The sequence below is a fragment of the Frankliniella occidentalis genome, unplaced genomic scaffold (assembly GCF_000697945.3).
Source record: "Frankliniella occidentalis isolate FOCC.00 unplaced genomic scaffold, Focc_3.1 Scaffold70, whole genome shotgun sequence".
Lineage (NCBI taxonomy): Eukaryota > Metazoa > Arthropoda > Insecta > Thysanoptera > Thripidae > Frankliniella > Frankliniella occidentalis.
In genome coordinates this window covers 110517-116645 of record NW_026267200.1, presented here as the reverse complement: position 1 = coordinate 116645, position 6129 = coordinate 110517, and the positions used below count along the sequence as shown (strand labels likewise).

Genomic DNA, 6129 nt, shown 5'->3' with positions numbered 1-6129 from the left:
TCGCCGGAAAAGTGACGGGGGCCGAGCGGCGGCGGCGATTCGAACGAGCAGCGCGCCCAGCGCTGGGAGTCGAGGTGGGGGAACCAGGCGAGGCGGGGCGGGCGGCTGAGCGAGCGGCGAGTGGCCGAGAGGCGAGGCCCGGTGCCCCCACCACTACTAGCCTTCCCCTCCCGGCCCTGTACTACCTTGGGCGCGCTGTTCGTTCGAATCGCCGCCGCCCGCCGCCGCTCGGCCCCCGTCACTTTTCCGGCGATTACGCCTACACCCGTGAAGCGCTGGGAGTCGAGGTGGGGGAACCAGGCGAGGCGGGGCGGGCGGCTGAGCGAGCGGCGAGTGGCCGAGAGGCGACGCCCAGTGCCCCCACCACTACTAGCCTTCCCCTCCCGGCCCGCTCCGGCGCTGGGCGCGCTGCTCGAACAAGAAAACAGTCGCCAAAAATATTTTTTCTTGCATATATTACCTCAGAATAATGTGGGTAAAAATTACAGGAAACATTCGTAAAAATATTTACAGAAATATTTGGTATTAGTTTTAGAGAAATTTTGTAGAGTTATTTTTACAAGTGTCTGTAATTTTACAGAATGTGGTAATTTTACCAGAGTTATACTTGGCACTAAGTATACCAAGACTTTTTCTGTAAAATCTCCCCCAAAATTTTTAACAGTGCAGCTAACTTTTTTTCCGTGTACTGGCTTGCCTAGCCGAAGGCGTTTGGTGTGAAGTCAAGTCGTATCTCGTATCGACGCGGATGAGTGGTGGATGGTTTCAAGGTTTATTGAGGCCTGAGAGGCGGCACTGCTTCTTGCTCCAGCCGCTGGGGCGCAGCACGCTCTGAGTCCTCTATGAGAAATTAACGGGTCAGGTGCGCCCGACACATATTTGATTATTTGATACCGACAATGGCGAAATGACACCCCACTTCAGAGAATACGACTTGGTATAATTAGAAAATCTAAAATACACCACCATTTTGAGTGCACAATTTCTCATAGTAGATTGGGGGGTCCACGTAGAATATCGAGGGATGCGTGTGCGTGTATTGTTCCCTGTACTGTGAATTTGCTCAATTAATGACTAAACTGAATAATCACTGAAAATCGACTTAGTCGACAACAGTTCCCTCGTGAACTGTAAATATTTGAAGTCTGTGCCCCTTCCATTAAAACGAGCTTAATTGGGTGCATGTTTATACAGATATATGTTACATGTTGTGCATTAAATATAAATGTATAGTCTCTTGTTTTTTAGCCCGCCCTTCTGCTTTGAAAAAGCTATCCAGCGGGCTTATGCAAACGACCTCGTGTGTGTCTGTGTGTCTGTCTGTCTGTTCCACTAGAAGGAGATGTGCTGGAGACTTGAAATTTTCAGGGTATGTTAAGGTTCACTCCTAGAAAACGAAACGCCTACGGCAAATCCTGGCAACCAACCCTAAGGGGCTGAAAGGGGGTATCAAAGAAAAGGGGGTAGGTCAAAAAAGTCAGAAACAATTATTTTTTTTTAAGAGCTCCTTAGGGGTAACTCTTCAAAGTAGAGCCCTACGGGCGAAAATTTCGTCCGTTTGCTCTATCTCTAACCGTTTGGGCGCTAGAGGGTCTTGTTTGACGAAAATAAGTTAAAAATTGCTGTAGTGAACAATTAAATGTAAAAGAAGGCCCAAAACCGCAAAAGAGGTAAGAAACCCCACCCCAAAAAACGTTTTCTAAGCAGAAGGGTGGGTTGTAGTCGCGGTGTTTCACCGTTACATCCCTTTCTCGAGTCTAGGGCAAATTTTAAGGACGACGGGCTTTGCGGGCCGAAGGCCCGTTACATCATTTGATTACGTTCTACAGCATATCGCGTGACAGAAATGGTCGGGCCGCGGGCCCGACCATCGCCGCCGGCAGGCCAAGCAGGCCCGGCCCCTGCCGAACGGAGTTGCCGGCGCAGCGAAGCGAAGCTGGCAACTTCGTTTGGCGGAAGGGCGGGCCTGCTTGTTTATGAATAAAGTTATACCGGGTGATTCAGAGCACGCGCCGCCGTGTTGCGGGTTTGCCTATCCTCGACTCGGCGGGCGCACGGGTGAGAGGTGAGGAGATGACCCCTCTCCTCCTCACCTCTCACCCGTGCGCCCGCCGAGTCGAGGATAGGCAAACCCGCAACACGGCGGCGCGTGCTCTGAATCACCCGGTACGTGTCTGATTTCGTAATTGAGCATGCAAGAATCACTTTATACGAATATGTACAAAAATCTAATCTACCTTCCCAGTTAGTGAGCTTTAGAAGTTAAATATCAAAGTTAGAGGACTGAGATTCATAAATCGCTCCAAAAAACAAATTATAAACAATAAAGCAATTTTATGTCTGTTAATAAAACAATATAGGACAATAGAGGAAAGCGTACAATGACATTGTTTTAAAAATCACTCAAATTTACGCCTGTATTGCATTAATAGTGAAATGAAAAGTAGTGAACAAGATGTTAAGGATGACGACGAGAAAGGATAATCCCGAATCCACTGCAGCAGGAACCTGAAAAGAAAAAGGAACACAGGTGTTCACTTAATCTTAATCTTAAGGGACTTTGTAATATGTGGGATCGAAAATGTACTCCTAAAATAGAGTACTCTTAGGGATCCTAAGACAGGGGTTCCCGCACTCTAAATTCCTTACGAACAATAGGTTCGTAATGCAAACCAAAACCTTCGTAGCTTACGAAGGATTTTGAAGCGTTGTATTACGAACAATTTGTTTGTAAGCTTACGAACAATTTATTCGTAAGCTTACAAACAAATAGTTTTTAATGCAAACCGATTGTTCGTAAGGTCGCCACTGAGTCTGGTTTTGTGGTACTTTTAACACAAAACCATGTGATAACTGGTGTTTTGCGATTCCCACGATCTCGCCCACGATAAAGGGCATGATAACCACCAAAAATGTGATAAAATCTTTGATCACATTTGCTGGAGTTATCATGCCCCTTAGCGTGGGAGGGTGATTCTCAGAATACGGGCCATTTGGGAGTTCCTAATTTTTTTATTTTTTTTTGTCGAATTTGCTAGGTTTTTGGGTCGCAATGGTTTTATTTACCTTCGAATAAGATACGTGTAAAGTGGCGATAGTTCAAATCACGTACTTCTAGTACAACGTTAAAAGACCATATTGTGGTCACGTTCAATCAATGATAAAACTCTAATATTGCCTCCCGCACCTTTTAATTAGTCTTTTGTTTGCTCCACTAGTGTGTCGTACTCATATTTTACATCCAGTCATCCCCATTTTATGCGTTTTAGTATGACTAGAACATTGCAATAAATAACTTGTTTTTCGCCCCGACACTGCTCCACAGATGCCCAACCTCATAATGTACAGTTCTAAATTAACCCCTTACTACATATTTTCTCACTAGGTCATTACAACGCGTTACCTGTAACTAAAAGTTATTAAACAAAGGTCAGACCTACAAAGGGGGATACGGAGTTCACAAGTCAGAAGGTACTAATTGAAGCATTACCAATCCGGGGTTGCAGATGCAAGGATCCGCTTAGCCACAAAAGAAGCAGCACATCAAAACCTTCCTTTTCATCGAAAGGGGGATGTGATATGACGCAATCGTGCCTGTGTGGAGGCCACACGGTATTCACACTGCAAAAGCGTACCAGCCAACTTCCGAATTTGAAGACAGTTTTTGACGATGACGAAGTAGGAGCTCTGCCGATTGCTTCGGGGAACATTAACAGTCCCTACAGAGTAGTACTGTGGGCGTAGAATTGTTACTCTACCTCTGCCCAGTTTGACGTCAGTGCAAACATTGTGAACTCCGTTACTTTTTGAAAAAGTAAGTGAGAACGACTTTGGTCGTCTCCTGACGAAATATAGGAAAATATTTCCACATCGAAATTCATTCCTTGCGTTCCCTGGATATGTCACTCCAGAAATGCAATGTGCCTAAGACGACTATTCCCTTAAAATTGTCCGGAATTTGGCAAAGTCCGCATGTACTCAGACATTAGGAACGTACTGGAGTTCACATTTTGACCATTTAAACTGCTCTAGTCACCTACTGTTGCAGTATTCTTAGGTTTTTAGTGTTGCACCAGGTAGTATTAGTGCTTTCGAGTATCTAGATGGTATAAAAACCTTTTCAAACCATATCACATAGTTGTGAAGGGTCGCGGAATCTGAACGGCCCGTATTCTAAGAATCACCCGGGAATCGCAAAACACCAGTTATCGCCATGTTTACTTTGGACCGACTTAACCGCCCTGCCTACCCTAGTAGCACAGAACTGTCGTACGACTGTCGGACAACAGTAGAAAAAAGATACGAACTATCGGTGCGATATACGAAATGAGAAAAATGATTCTATCGTTATACTATCTTTTTTCCTCGAAACGAAAATCGTTATCGGCCAGCTATCGTAATAGAAGCGAAAAACCACTGTTGTGGATTCGATCAGAAATCGATGAAAATACAACAGAATGGTAGATGGTTTAATTTTGATAGACCAGCGACAGTCGTCTGACTATTGAAAATCCATTACTTTTGTATTTTCGTTATCGTCACAATAATTGGACGATAGATAAAAATCACACCATGTGCGACAGTCTTGTGTTACTAGGGTATAGCACCTGCTGCATTACTTGCACTCCATCGAACTGTCGATAGTAAACGTCGATAGGTTTTGCAGTTGTATGTGCTGCCCTCTAGCAGAGGTCGGCATCGGCTCCCAAACCCAGCTCGTTTCCGTCCCGCTCGCTCTGTCACCCGTCTCGTCCCGTCCCGTCCGCTCTCGGTCCGGCTCGCTCACTCCCACTCGCCGAGACTCGATCGTGTCAACGGGTCCCGTCTGCTGGCCAGACGTGGCGTGGCGTGGCGCTGGACCGACTTTGCCTACGCGCCACGCCACGCCACGCCCTCAGGTGACCGGCAGGCGGGGCTCGGCCACTCAAACGGGTCCCGTTCGCTCGGCTGCATTCGGCGAGGTTCGGCACATCGCCATCGCTACCTCGGGTTTCTCGCTCTGTCTCTCTCGCACACCTACTGCGCACGGCGCGCGCTCAGAGTGGGACCCGTTCGGGAGCGGATGCCGACCTCTGCCCTCTAGCGGTATGACTGTAAAGCTGTAAAGGTGATTCTGATTGTGTCAATAAGTTCTGCAGAAGTGCAGATACTTATAAAGGCGATTACAGGCAGACCAGTAGTAAACATGCCGAAACGAATGTGCCATATGTTTGATTTAGGATTTATTTTAACTTTTGAATGTTCTCGTTTATGACAGTGGTGTCTTGTCGACGCTGTTTGTCGTCTGCGTCGATTTGGCAATCACACATGAGCCTGAACCTAATTTACTGTATCAAAACACAGTCTATGGACTGGATGGATTTAGGTTATAGCCGCCCATAGGCTATGCCAGCCTAGGCTGCTAGCAAATGATGGAACCAATGCTTTTGTATTGAGTTCTGAGAAGAACAGCAAAGTTACCAAGTGGCCTTATTACACTATTGTGAGTAATACAAACCATCTCATCAGCCCCTGCGGTGCTGATGTTTCGGTTATTTGATAAAGTAATCGACGGCTCCCTCCTAAAGAATACGTTATGTGCAGTACGTCTCTAAAAGATACGTTATGTTCAGTACGTCTCTAAAAGATACTACTAGTTTTGAGGTTATCAGGAGGTCAGTTTGGGCAGGCGATCCACATCTGTTAGAAGTTCAAACCAATTGTTCCAATGGCTGAAATATGCAGATGGGGACTCGAACTGTCATCTGAAACCATTGATGCACCATATTTCAACCCCGTTTTAATCCTAAACGGCTGCCAAAAATGTGCTGCAAGAAAGCTCAAAACAGATAGTATCTTTTAAACGCGTACTCCACATAACGTATCTTTTAGAGACGTATCGTACATAACGTATTCTTTAGGAGGGAGCCGTCGTAATAGGTAATTGTTTAGTTGTCATTTGAGTGATAGACCTCCCCCGTATTTTCAGCCATATGGTGTGGGCAGTACTATTGAACAATTATGTTGCAACATTATCACTCTGCTTTTCTTTTTGATAAATGCTATCTTAATTTATTTAAATTTTCAATACAGTATTGAAACTTAGCCTTGACTCGTAAAAGTGTTACATATTTTTTCATTGGAAAACAA

At 45.5% G+C, this 6129-nt stretch overlaps 1 protein-coding gene across 2 annotated transcripts in view; it reads right to left on the bottom strand.

Annotated features, from left to right (window-relative positions):
- Window positions 1-2314: 2314 nt before the first annotated feature.
- The window catches only part of LOC113212765 (uncharacterized), a 37649-nt gene continuing 33834 nt past the window's right edge, over window positions 2315-6129 (bottom strand). For both annotated transcript variants that reach the window (XM_052268481.1, XM_052268480.1), the window contains one exon: window positions 2315-2508. The gene's annotated coding sequence lies outside the window, so the exon portion shown is untranslated. The remainder of the gene's footprint in view (window positions 2509-6129) is intronic.